This window comes from Bactrocera dorsalis, chromosome 1 (genome assembly GCF_023373825.1).
Source record: "Bactrocera dorsalis isolate Fly_Bdor chromosome 1, ASM2337382v1, whole genome shotgun sequence".
In the NCBI taxonomy this organism is placed as follows: Eukaryota; Metazoa; Arthropoda; class Insecta; order Diptera; family Tephritidae; genus Bactrocera; species Bactrocera dorsalis.
Window position 1 is genome coordinate 74,190,441 of NC_064303.1, and position 13,221 is coordinate 74,203,661.

General features: G+C 37.1%; 2 protein-coding genes and 1 non-coding gene across 3 annotated transcripts in view; 2 read left to right on the forward strand and 1 right to left on the reverse strand.

Annotated features, from left to right (window-relative positions):
* Positions 1–13,221, forward strand: part of LOC125776860 (protein Wnt-10b) — a 595,050-nt gene that overhangs the window by 317,857 nt on the left and 263,972 nt on the right. The window lies entirely within an intron of this gene.
* LOC125777001 (uncharacterized) overlaps positions 1–13,221 on the forward strand; it is a 447,720-nt gene that overhangs the window by 259,483 nt on the left and 175,016 nt on the right. The gene's annotated exons all lie outside the window — the stretch shown is intronic.
* Positions 2,311–2,522, reverse strand: LOC125775932 (small nucleolar RNA U3). Its single transcript, XR_007421436.1, has one exon. It is a non-coding gene; the product is annotated as a small nucleolar RNA U3 (small nucleolar RNA).

Genomic DNA, 13,221 nt, shown 5'->3' on the forward strand with positions numbered 1-13,221 from the left:
CGATCGCAATTTGCTTTGCAATTTACTAAAAACAATCATGAAATTGGTTCACGAAACAAGCCTCAAGCTAACCGAAGATATTCGAATCTTCGGAATAACTTCAGGTACCCCCAAACAAATAATAATTCATACCAAATGTATGCCAATCACCCAGAACCTATGGAAGTGGATCAATCAATCCAATTAGTAAATAAACCCAGTCATGTGCAAAGAAACCAACCACATGTTAGGAGTAACAGGTATAATTGGCAGACCAATTATCAGCCAACAAATATACCAAAACGGTCATTTGAAAGTGCACAAATAAGCACACAACCTCATTTGCCGTATGTTATTAAAACCGATAAAAAACTGGGCAAATCTTTAGAATTCTCATAGATACGGGGGCAACCAGCTCATATATATGGGCCGGAATTTATAATAATAAAAACATTTTGGTAATTAAGAAGAAGGTTAGAACCATTCATGGTTCGACCATAATAAAACATTTTCATAATATCAATCTGTTTGGTATACAGGAACGTTTTTATGAAATTAACAATTTAGAGAGCGATCTTTTAATTTGAATTAATTTCCTAACTAAAATCGGAGCGACAATTGATATTCCGAATAGAAAATTGATTTATGGGAATAATAAAACAGAGAAAATAAATTTCCTCAATGATTTAATTCTACTAAAGCCCTTGGGACAAAAAAGTCCTGAGGCATCCGTCAATGATAATATTAGGAAAAATGATACTAAGGATAAAAAAATTAATGAAGCAAATGCTCACAACACTTTAAAAATAAATAATGTTGAAATTTCTAACGAAGTTGCTGACGCATTATCAAGACAAGTATTAAATAATTTAACTAGTTCATGTGAGTCGAGTGACTCAAGTGATTCACTAATAGAAACCCAACATTCCGTAGAAAGTAGCGATGAGTACCAAATTCATGAAATAAAAAAACCTTTGAATCATTTTAAGCAACAGATAGTAATCGATAAAGGAGCAAGAATTACTGTCTTAGAGAATATTTCTTCTTTTAATAATAAACGTTTTTTAATTGAATATGATAGACCAGAAAATATAATTGGTATTTGAAAAGAATATATGAATCCAAAAGTAGTTACAGGAATATTTTGCACACCTGAAGTGCTATATGCAATAAAAAACATTTTGAAGGATACATTTCCCACGATAAAATTTCTATATACTAAACTATTCCCTAATGATATTTGCAATAAAGAAGATCAAGGATCGATAATCGAGCAAACACATAATAGAGCGCATAGAAATTATAGGGAAAATTTGGCACAAATTAGGCAGCAATATTATTGGCCTTTCATGATAAAACAATTTAAACAGTATGCAAAAAATTGTAGCATATGTAATAGTAATAAATATGAAAGAGGTCCGAAACTAATTCCAAAAGGGGAAGAACCAATACCAAAAAAAGAGGGAGAACAACTCCATATAGATATTTTTTTCGCACAAAAGCTTAAATTTCGTACATGTATAGATTCATATTCCAAATTTCTAATCGTAAAAGATATAGAAGACTAATCAAATTTAGAAGAAAAAGTTTTGGAACTGTTACAAACATTTCCAAATGTTAAAAGTATAGTTATTGATAATGAATCAGGCTTAAGTACGATACAGTTCAAGTCTTTAATGGAAAGGATAAATGTACAAATTTATTATTGTACATCACGCCACAGTACAAGTAATGGCCAAATAGAAAGATTGAAATCTCCAGATGTTTAAAGCAAGAACACAGCTTAATTAGTAATTTTGAATTAATTTCCCAAACACAAACCACATTATTAATTTACACTTATGAATATATCATCAACAAAAAATTGATCTTCAAATGACAATATGGCAGCCAAATTGGCGAAGAACAAGTGTAGTACATTTTACAACAAAAACGATTTCATTCATGAACGCAGGCGCAAATTCCACAACCGATCTCGCTTCATTCATAAAAACAGAGGCCGTAACATCTCCCCGAGCATGCCTTTGCCAACAAGTCGTCTTTTCGCGACGATGGCAAAAGCCGAAAATCATAAATTGCACAACTTTCTGGTGCTTCTCGCAAAAATCTGCAAGAGGTGACAATCGGCGGCCATTACTTTACTTATGCCATAGAAATTCTATTGCTACGAATATGGAAATGGCAACGAAATAATGCAAATATGCATATTTCTAAAGGTCATCAATTTCTTTGAAGAAATGAAAGGAATGAATGATCCTGAGAAGTATAGTCTTAACTTTTCAACGGCCAACGCAGAGTATTTCAACCAAAAGGAATTTATTCATTAAAATCACCACTCAGAAGTCGTTTTATCCTTTGTAAGCGAACGATTTTCGAAGAAACATCATTTCTAATATGCCACAAGACAAAATTAGAAATGAACTTCTTTAACCTCACGCTGTCGGATAAAACGATATACCTCGTCATCGCGGGTCGATTTCCAAAAAATGTAAATGAATTTTTCAAGGACCAACGCAGGGTATTTCAACAAAAGGTCACATAAAATAGTTGAGAATTCGCAGAAATGAAAGACAAACGAAAGAAAAAGAAGTATAACTTCAATAATGCACAAGAATACAAACATACATATGCGCACACATGTGAATATGTCACCAACCAAAAATTGAAACATTGTTCTACAAAAAAAACAACAGCATAAGCTTGGTAACATTGTGTTGTTGGTAGAAAAGCCGAGCTGTGCCGAAAGAAACGAACAAACAATCGCCGATTGTCACCGCTTCGCTTGCTGCTCGAACATCTTCGCAGACAAGGTTGCGTTAGATTCATATTGAGCAAGGTTGCGCAACCTTTTCCGAACTCGTATAAGAAGTATAACTTCAAAAAATATTTTTAAATTAATTCTTTTGTATTAAGTCTTACCAAATTCAAAAGTTTGAAAATTTTGTTCAATCGTATTAAAAGTCCTTCCCTTTCAAATCCCAATCCAGTGGATTCTTATACCAGCTTTAACGTTTCCATTTTCGTTTGTACATAATAATTTCATTGTGTTAAGGCGTAACTGTTCCCCGTGAAGAGTTTACAACACTGTAATATAACAAACAATTTAGCCACAGCAACGCATGACAGGGTCTGCTAGTGTATATATACAAGTATATACTACATATAACTCATATGCTGACAGACACATAAGGTTTGTTAGAAAAACGAAAAATATTATATGTAGCATATGGAAGTTGGGGTAGTATCGACCAAATTTTATCTATATCTTATGAAATCTTAACAGTTCCTCTTGATTTTCACAAATTTTGTCTCTTATATCAGGATTAGGGTGTGCCATTCAGTTTTTCAACTGAAAAACAGGCCCAAAACTTTCGAAAATGTATTTTTCTTCTTCCTCTGGCGTAGGCACTACTTACGCGATTATAACCTTGTTAACAACAGCGCGCCAGTCGTATCTTCTTTCTTTCTACGTGGCGCCGATTACATATACATACTTATTTACTTATGTATACATATATATTGAACAATAGTATAAGTTTCTCCTTAGATCAGCGTTGTCCACGGCCTATGCGCACAATAGCGCACGGACAGTGCCAGACACCTCACACCAACATGTCGCGACAAGTGTCTGTGAAAGCACGATTGTGCTACTGTATTCAACTTCGTAGGCAAGCAAAGAAGAATTTTGCGATCAGTTGACGCTAGAATAACCAACACAAGCATAACGTGCACACAGTCACGTTGGACAACACTGCCTTAAATATAACATAATTTATACGAATAACACATATGCATATATGTACATGTACTTTCATACGTATCCACAAGCAATTGAAGTAGTGGAAATTATTCTGCTAATTTTCTTTTCGCGGTTTCTCCTTACTGGTAAAAAATATACCACATTTAAATCGGGTACAATTTAAATAAAATAAAAAATTTCTCAATTAGAGCATAAAAAATTTAATACTGATCATCAGTACGTTATTAAGCGGCGGAAAATTTAATATAATAATATATTAAAATTAAAATTTTTTACAGTCGTGTATAGTCATATATCTAAATACGCATTATGCTTCAAAGTTCATATTGGCATACATAGTATATCCCGCAATACCCCTTGGATTTTGGCAAACAAAACCAAACAGGATTGCGTTTACAATACATTCAAAGTCCATATTTGGGTATATCCCACAATACCCCTAGGTTTTTGATCAACAAAACAAGAAGGATTGTGTAAAACAAATCAAAGCGTAATACATACATATGTATGTAACTACATACATGCATATGTACAAAGTGCAGTGATCTCTAAAGCGAGCTCTCATTTGAACATAATAAAGAAAATTAAAAAAAACAAGTAAGGAAGGGCTAAGCTCGGGTGTCACCGAACATTTTATACTCTCGCATGATAAGGTGATAATCGAGATTTCATTATCCGTCATTTACATATTTTTTTTATTTTGGTTCCTAATGTATATACATACTCGTATTATACAGAGAAGGCATCAGATGGATTTCAAAATAGCGTTATATTGGAAGAAGGCGTGGTTGTGAACCGATTTCGCCCATATTTCGTACATGTCATCAGGGTGTTAAAAAAATATTATAAACCGAATTTCACTGAAATCGGTCGAGTAGTTCCTGAGATATGGTTTTTGGTCCATAAGTGGGCGACGCCACGCCCGTTTTCAATTTAAAAAAAAGACTGGGTACAGCTTACTTCTGCCATTCCCTCCGTAAAATTTAATGTTTCTGACGTTTTCTGTTAGTCGGTTAACGCACTTTTAGTGATTTTCAACATAACCTTTGTATGGGAGGTGGGCGTGGTTATTATCCGATTTCTTCCATTTTTGAACTGTATATGGAAATGCCGATAGGAAACGACTCTATAGAGTTTGGTTGACATAGCTATAGTAGTTTCCGAGATATGTGCAAAAAACTTAATAGGGGGCGGGGTCACGCCCACTTTTCCAAAAAAAATTACTTCCAAATATGCCCCTCGCTAATGTGATCCTTTGAGCCAAATTTCACTTTAATATCTTTATTTATGGCTTAGTTATGGCACTTTATAGGTTTTTGGTTTCCGCCATTTTGTGGGCGTGGCAGTGGGCCGATTTTGCCCATCTTCGAACTTAACCTTCTTATGGAGCCAAGAAATACGTGCACCAAGTTTCATCATGATATCTCAATTTTTACTCAAGTTACAGCTTGCACGGACAGACGGACAGACAGACATCCGGATTTCAACTCTACTCGTCACCCTGATCACTTTGGTATATATAACCCAATGCCTGACTCTTTTAGTTTTAGGACTTACAAACAACCGTTATGTGAACAAAACTATAATATTCTCTCTAGCAACTTTGTTGCGAGAGTATAAAAACACTTATTGGTATACCCTATAAGACTTACGAAGATAAAATTAAAGCGAAATTATATTGAATACTCGGAAAAACAACTCTTATTTACACAAAAGAGTTTTCGTCCAACCATACATATACGAAATCTACCTTGGAATTCAACAAGTAATTTCAGCATATTAAAAAAAAATACAGCTTTAACGATTTTCTTTAAAGCTCTACTTACAAAATAGTCTTCTTGCGACATATTATACTTACATTGTACGAAACCATTTATATACTTCTATTATTCAGGTTTTACTGAAACATTTTGATTATTCATTTCATCTTTTAAATGAGCTCAGACTCAAAAGAACTCAGCTGCTAAAGATCCCAAAAATGATTTCTGACGAAATAAGTCCATGTACACTTGCAGAAGCTACACGCTCGAAGCAAGGTGCTACGAAACAAAAAAGGGGGAAAGACATATCATACTCTAAATTCATTTCTGAGAGTGCCTGTCTAATAAAATACTGCAATCGCTTTGCTTCTTCGCCAATTCAAGGCAATTCTGAATTGGCGCTAAAAATAAAAAGCCAAACAATTGAAAATTTTTGAACACGTCCCCAGGCTGCATATGACGCAATTGTAGATACTGACGATTCAGATCTACCAGAAAACTTTAAATCTTCTGCTTACGCCAAATTTGAAAACTGCTTAGACCAGTATGAAGACAAAAAAATTATGATCGCAGATCAACTAAAATTAATTAAAACAGCTGCACCCACTCCACCTCCGAGAGTAGAGCTGCCACAAATTCAAAATCAAGAGGCAAGTTCGGGTATTCACCTCAAGGCGCCCGCATGGTGGTTATGAACCGTGCTTCCGGGACATGTTCACAGCTGTTTACCTAAACCATCCAAAATTATTAAATGCTCAAAAGTTGTACACCTTAGATACAAAACAAAAGGTCAAGCAGGCGTCATCGTTAAACAGTTCGCATTAAATGACGACAATTTCCATATGGCTTGGGAAGCTGGTAGATAAGCAAATAACCATATTAATGAACTTACCCAAAATTCAAAAGGAAACAAATGAAGAATATATGAAACTTCAATCCATTGTTTCCAACTGTTTGTCGGTTTTAGCGACACAAAACGTTTCCACACACAATTGGGACCCAATTCTAGTAAATACTATATATGTACCGCCGTGTTATTAGAAAAATTGTTATTGCTATGGGAACAATCTCTATCATCAAGGAAAAAATGCCCCACGTGGAAATGAAAGATTTCCTAACTACCCAGTATGAAATCCTGGAAAGGGCAGATAAAAAAACAATCAAAACTAAAAACGTTCAACATGACCAGAATCTTCAATAGACCCCAAGTCAATAACAACAAAAATTTAAATAGAAGCTTTTTCAAAGCACAATCGTTCACATCTGAACAGAACAAACATACGTCATGCGTACTATGTACAGGAGGGCATAAACTTAAAGGTTGCGAGAAGTTTAAAAAATTAAATATAAACGAAAGGAACAACTTTGTCAGGTCAAAAATGCTCTGTACAAACTGCTTGTCCCATGCACATAACCTTGCTATATGTCATAAAAGACATCATTCGATTTTACATTACAAAGAAATGTAACGCATTCTCAAGAAAAGCCACGGGTTTAGTTGCAACAGAAACCCCCGAAACACAAAATCTCGAAATTTGCCATGAGACACCATGCTGCTCAAAGACATTAAAAACTCAAACGCTACACAGCGGGAATCAAAGTAAGGTATTACTACCAACAGCAGTTATTTCCATCGAACACAGAGGAGAACTGTTTAAACTTAGAGCCTTAATAAACCAAGGATCACAACGATCCATTACCCTAATTTCCCCCCAAGCGGATAACCGCATTCAAGCAGATGCTATTGTCTTACCGTAACTAACAAAATTGCTTCCAAGCTATCAAATAAATAGTAAGCATTAGCAAAGGCTTTCACACCTAAAGCTAGCAGACCCAAACTGCAACACCCCCTCTCAAATAGACATCCTAATAGGCAGAGACCTTATACCTCAAATTATTCTAGAAGGGGTTGAAAAAATTTCAAACACCCTTTTAGCCCAAAATACTATATTCGGTTGGATACTAAGGGGACTAGTAACAGAACCAGTTACCACCATGACAACTCAAGTGGAAGAGATATCCAATGAATTCACAATTAACCCTCTCATGCCCGGTGTTGCATATATGCAACATTTACATATATGCTTCTAAGTCCCGTTATATCAGTTTTTTTGATGCGTGGTTTTTTGCATTATGTAGTCTGGTTTATTGTGTAAGCTTACAGTGAATTGTTCTATCGTAAGCTATGCAAGGGTTCATTCAGTAGGCGTTTTTCGTGGAGTGAAACTGTCAAGATCGCGAATTGTCAAGATCGCGAAAAAATGGGTTTACGCGAAAAGTGCTTAAAAAGATTAAAATAGCTGTTTTATTGTTAAACCAAGGGAAAAACATGAATAAATAAACATAATATAGTTATTGAAAATAAAAATAAATCATTAGAAAAGTATTAAGTTTGTTTAAAATAATTTTGTAACAGTGCTGTTGTCTATAGGCAACATCCTGTAATTAACGAACCAGGACATTCAGGACTTTGAAATTTTAATCACTTCATACTTGAGTTAAGACTAACACATATCTGTCCTAAAAAATGTTTTAGCTTCGCCCACTTTAATTCGGGCATAAAAGGGTTAAGGAAAATTTGGGAGTTAGAAGAGCTCCCCCCCATTTCGATTACAACACCAGAAGATCAGTATTATAAAGACTTTTATTAAGCCAAACTATTCGATCAGCTAATGGTCGGTATGTGGTACGACTACCACTAAAACAACAATTTCCAGACTCGCCACTCGCCTTAGGCCACTCTCGCACCTCTGCAATACAACAGTTTCTAAGTATGGAAAAAACCTACTTAGAAAAGATGAGCTGAAACAAGATTATGATGGTGTCTTAGAAGAGTACATTCATTTAGATGATATGGAGGAAGTAAGCCCATGTGAAAAAATCATAAAAGGCAAATATTACTCATTTTACTTGCCACATCAAGCAGTAGTAAAACCTGGCAAAAAACAACAAAAGTCAGAGTTGTCTTCAATGCCTCCACAACCAATAGCTCGGGAATTCCCTAAATGATATTCTATTTAGGGGACCCACACTCCAACCAGATTTGATGCTCCTCATATTAAATTGGCGTATATACAAATAAGTATTCAATGGGGATGTCGAAAAAATGTATCGAAAAATAGTCGTACACAAAGACGATCAAGATTTTCAGCGAATTATTTTCCGAAAATCTGCCAATAGTCCACTACGCGACTTTAAATTTAAAACAGTAAACTGTGCTCCATACTTAGCCATTCGTACACTCCACGAACTGGCAGAAGACACAAAGTCAGAATTTCCTCTGGCAACACAAGTGTTAAAAACACAGACGTATGTAGACGATATCCTGTCTGGAAGCCACAGGGTCCACTAGCATAGGATACCTTATCACAGGTAATAAATGCCCTCAATGCCCTCAATACCGCATGACTTTAAAGAAGATTACAGCCAATCACCCAAATATTTTAAAAAATATTCCTAAAGACCATTTGTTGGATACTAATTTCCTTATATTTGAAAAGAAAAGTACAACAGAAATACTAGGCAGCCAATGGGATGCGATATCTGAGCAGTTTTCATATACTAAAGAGTAAATATCCGCATTATCCGCCATAACGAAGAGACACATTTTATTCTCTGTGGCGAAACTATTCGACCCCGCAGGATGGCTTTCGTCAATTATGATACAAGCGAAAATCTTGATCCAAGAATTATGGCTAGACGGAACTAAATGGGACGAACAAGTGAAACCTCTTCGCTTAGAAAAATGATCCCAGTTCGCTAATAATCTGACCGACATTTCGCAGATACAAATTCCACGGTGGGTAAACTATTCTCCCGAATAGAAAGTGGAACCACACGGCTTCTGCGACGCCTTTGAAGAGGCATATTGTGCCTCTATTTATGTGCGCACACAAAGCGATATTGCAACCATAAGCCACCTACTGGCGGCAAAAGCAAAAGTCGCACCTCTAAAAACGATAACCTACCACGACTTGAACTCTATGGTGCTATGCTACTAGCCAATCTAGTTTCCATGGTGCAGACCCACTTGAACATGACAAAATACAAGTTTTATCTATGGTCCGATTCCGAAATAGTTCTAGCCTGGTTGGAAAAACCACCACGTGCGTGGAAAACATATATTTCTAACAGAACGTCTCAAATTCTGGACCTAGTAGGATCAGCCACTCGGCGACACGTACCCAGTGCTGACAATCCTGCTGATCTAGGTACAACAGGATGCAAACCTCGGCATCTCGCCACCTCCCCCCTCTGGTGGAATGGCCCCCAATGGTAAACAGTATCTCCCGATTCTTGGCCACAATCGCCAATGCGCAACATACTTGCCCCAGAAAGTCGAAAAATTGACACCTATCATACAACCCTGGATGATACTGACATCCTTGAACGATTCTCATCGTTCCCCCGAGCGCTCAGAGTAATCGCCTATATGCTCAGATTCGTAGAGCGACTCATGCATAAAGTTAAAGGCCCTTCGACCTTTTGAGAGAGGCTAACATCGCAAACGTTCTAAAGATATACAAATTGTTGAAAGAGACTGACTTGTTAAAGCATATTTAATATTAAGAATAAATCGTAGTTAGCTCTACTAACACCTTAACCATTAACGTTATATTAGATTACAGACAGCCGAAGGCCCTTGTTGCTAGCGCTGCTAAAGATTTATTTGTTAAATAATTTATTATTGTACAAATTTCTTAAAAATAAATAAAATAAATAAAGTTAAAGGAGCAACCTATCCCCAATGCGATACCTTGACGCACCAAGACTTGCAAAAGGCAAAAGTTACCCTTATCTCATCAACCCAAACGCGCTACTTCAGCCGCGACATAAGTATCATTATTAAGAGAACTGAAGCCGATTGTTAAAAGGAGCTCACTCTTAGTATTAAATCCATTTCAAGACACGAAAGGTCTGCTTCGTGCGAATGGTCGGCTGGCAAATTTAAGCCTAACATATAATGAACGCCATCCTATAATTATACATGAGAGGTGTCCACTTACCACCTTATTCATCACATATATCCCCATACTTCTGCTCCATGCAGAACTTCGCTTCATGCAGCATATGGTTCGCCAAGAGTTGTATATACTTCGACTTAAACCCCAAATAAAGAAGTGCATTTTCATCAGCAAGATCTGCACTATGGATAAGCAGAAAATGCGAACCCAGATTATGGCAGCACTTCCACCTGAACGCTGCAATTTCGCTCTACACTTCACCACCACAGGTGTCGATTTTGCTGGGCCTTTTCAGATAAAGGCGTCCATGCTAAGATCTTCCACCCCAATGAAGCGCTACGTGGCTGTCTTTGTCTGTTTCACGACAAAAGCAGTACACCTTGAGCTGTGTACTTTTCTGACGACAGAGGCTTTTCTCGCGGTAATGGTAAAACCTTTACCGGAGCACAACGAGCCACAGAAAAACAGTTTGCAGATTTCATAAAACAAGTCTCACCTGACATTATCCAAAAATACGCTCCGCAAGGTATCAACCGCTCCTCATATAAACGGTTCATGGGAATCAGCCTCCTCGTGTTGTCGCTCTCACCGGTTGCCACACTGCGGCATATTTAAAGGGATGCCACCTCAGCAACGCCAACAGGTTGCCCGAGCCCATGGCCATTGCCTAAGTTGCCTGTCACCTACTCATACACAGAAGTGTACGTCTGGCTATGTGTGCCAAATGTGTATACTTCCACACCATACTATGCTGCACCGCATCACCAGCCCCGAGACCGGGCGACACTCTGCCCCACGGAACCGCGGGGTTAAAAGACGTTCCAAACGACAGCAATCGCGAAGGCCAATAACCTCTCAGGACGACTCGCGTCTGCGACACCACCACAACGCAATACGGCGGCACCGTACTAGGCCACAAACCCACCGTTCAATTGGTCTCCGCAACGTGGTAGCTACCCTGCAACATCTCCAGCGATTACTAGGCTAAAAATTTCCCTAGGGGGGCCAGGATGGCTAAATAGGTATCAGCCTTCCCCCTTCTGCCCGTCACCACATCACCTACGTTCGCCGAACCAAAGTACAAAAGGACAGACAACATGAAAAAACCCCACTCTGGCGATTCGCCATCCATCCGAACAAACCAATTCCCTTTTGGCTACCTTTTTTCGCTAACATCTTATGAAAATTAAGTTTTTTATATACATACTTATGTTCATAAATTAATTCTAACGTTCCTTCCGCTTGCTAAATTCAAAGACATATATTGTATACTTCGTGAAATAATAAATTCTGAAATTAATAACCATTGAAGGGGAGTGTAAACGAATTCCTTTTAATAACAATTTGTAAAAAAACAAGTAAGGAAGGGCTAAGGTCGGGTATCACCGAACATTTTATACTCTCGCATGATAAAGTGATAATAGAGATTTTATTATCCGTCATTTACATATTTTCTTATTTTGCTGTAAAATTAATTAGAATTAAATTCTGAGAGATTTACCGATATTTTCGGTGAAAAATTAGGTTAGGTTAGGTTAGGTTAGGCACTGAGTTCTTCGTGTTCGATATCAGGGACCTTGAAAAGTTATAGTCCGATCACGACAATTTTTCCACAAGGGATACCTCAGCTCAAATACCGTATTTGTGTAAAGTTTTATTCCGCTATGATCATCGGTTCCTAATGTATATATTCTACAGGGAAGGCATTAGATGGAATTCAAAATAGCTTTATATTGGAAGAAGGCGTGGTTGTGAACCGATTTCACCCATATTTTGTGCTTGTTATCAAGGTGTTAAGGAAATATTATATACCGAATTTCATTGAAATCAGTCGAGTAGTCCCTGAGATATGGTTTTTGGTCCATAAGTGGGCAACGCCACGCCCATTTTCAATTTTTAAAAAAAGCCTGGGTGCAGCTTTCTCCTGCCATTTCTTCCGTAAAATTTAGTGTTTCTGACGTTTTTTGTTAGTCGGTTACGGCACTTTTAGTTATTTTCAACTAAAAACTTTTAATGGGAGGTGGGCGTGGTTATTATCCGATTTCATCCATTTTTGATCTGTATATGGAAATGCCTGACTCTATAGAGTTTGGTTGACATAGCTATAGTAGTTTCCGAGATATATACAAAAAACTTAGTAGGGGCGGGGCCACGCCCATTTTTCCAAAAAAATTACGTCCAAATATGCCCCTTTCTAATGCGATCCTTTGTGCCAAATTTCACTTTAATATTTTTTTTTATGGCTTAGTTATGACACTTTATAGGTTTTCGGTTTTCGCCATTTTGTGGGCGTGGCAGTGGGCCGATTTTGCCCATCATCATGATATCTCAATTTTTACTCAAGTTACAGCTTGCACGGACGGACGGACAGACAGGCATCCGGATTTCAACTTTACTCGTTACCCTGATCACTTTGGTATATATAACCCTATATCTGACTCTTTTAGTTTTAGGACTTACAGACAACCGTTATGTGAACAAAACTATAATACTCTCCTTAGCAACTTTGTTACGAGAGTATAAATATATACGGTGAGTGCGGAAAGAGTAGTACATAAAATAATAACAACAGTACAAACAAACGTCATGCGAACTATGCACAGGGGGGCATAAACTTAAATCTTGTGAGAAATTTAAGAAATTAATATCGGTATTCTGCTTGAGACGATTGTCTCATGTCTCTAATTGTCACAATCTTCATTTAGTGAGTCTGTTAGTCAGGAGTCTAATTTTGATATTCTAGCAGATGCAGTATACT